General features: G+C 36.8%; 1 pseudogene; it reads left to right on the top strand.

Moving 5' to 3' along the window:
- Positions 1-867: 867 nt before the first annotated feature.
- Positions 868-1,281, top strand: part of LOC104987631 — a 3,690-nt pseudogene continuing 3,276 nt past the window's right edge.

Raw genomic sequence — 1,281 nt, 5'->3', positions numbered from 1 at the left:
GGATAGCAATATGCATATAGTCAGAATGTGTCTCAAATTTTTACAAAATGGTAACTCAAAATTTCACTGCTTTACATTTCACTTAAAGAATAAAAATTGTCTTCTTTATTTTTTTTTTGTGCCTCACCTGAGTTATTAGGGATTCTAGTAAAAACAGAAATAATAGACTAGACAAGTTAGTACTGAGAAAAATGCTGGTAAGTACTCGGTGCAGTCTCTGCCATTCACCACCATAAACAGGTATAGTGTGTGCTGCCACATGACATTAGTTTGGTAGAGTGCTTTGAAAGGAGAACAGTTATTTGTGTACCTTAATACACTACAATATCATTAAGAATATGATGGATGTCAAAATACCAGTTATCAAACTGGGCTACTATTTGCTGCCTGGAGAATCACACACAAGTGATTTCCAAGTGACCATGCATACATTTTGGAGTTGAAGAATATAGAGAGCAGACTTGAGGAGAAAAAAAAAAAAAGATTTCAGTTAAATTCAAATACCTGCTCAGAGAATGGAAAAAACTTCAGCAAGAATAGTTCTGTACTTTGCAGTTGGATATGGACAAGAAGGGAAAGAATAGAACATAGATGCTGCATTCGAAAAAGAACCTTAGGTGATGTATGTGTATTTAGATGAGTCATTTGTGGTTCCCTCAGTTCAGAATTAATAAAGCCAATACTTAATAAAATCCAATGCTTATTAATTTGTCTACTAATTCTCCTCTGACTCTGTTTACTGGGCTCTGTTGTCCTAGGTTTCTTTTCCATATATGTTTTACTTTATTAATATTTGTATTTCTGGTAAATTGTGCAGAGGGAAATATGCACACCCAGTTTAAGTTTAAGCATACTATACTATAAACAATGGGCAGAAAAAATTACACTTCACCCACAGAGTTCATCCTGTTGGGATTAGCAGATACATTGGAGGTACAGGTTTTCCCCTTTTGCCTTTTCTTGGTGATTTACAAAGAATGAAGGGATGGAGCCAAAGCAAAAAGGATACCCAGCTGTGGATGTGACTGGTGATAGAAGGAAGGTCTGATGCTGTAAAGAGCAATATTGCATAAGAATCTGGAATGTCAGGTCCATGAATCAAGGCAAATTGGAAGTGGTCAAACAAGAGATGGCAAGCGTGAATGTCGACATTCTAGGAATCAGGGAATTGAAATGGACTGGAATGGGTGAATTTAACTCAGGTGATCATTATATCTACTACTGCGGGCAGGAATCCCTCAGAAGAAATGGAGTGGCCATCATGGTCAACAAAAGAGTCCG

This window comes from Bison bison, unplaced genomic scaffold (assembly GCF_000754665.1).
Source record: "Bison bison bison isolate TAMUID 2011002044 unplaced genomic scaffold, Bison_UMD1.0 scf7180017864103, whole genome shotgun sequence".
Lineage (NCBI taxonomy): Eukaryota > Metazoa > Chordata > Mammalia > Artiodactyla > Bovidae > Bison > Bison bison.
Note: the sequence above shows the minus strand (reverse complement) of the source record. Positions and strands in the feature narration are given on the sequence as shown.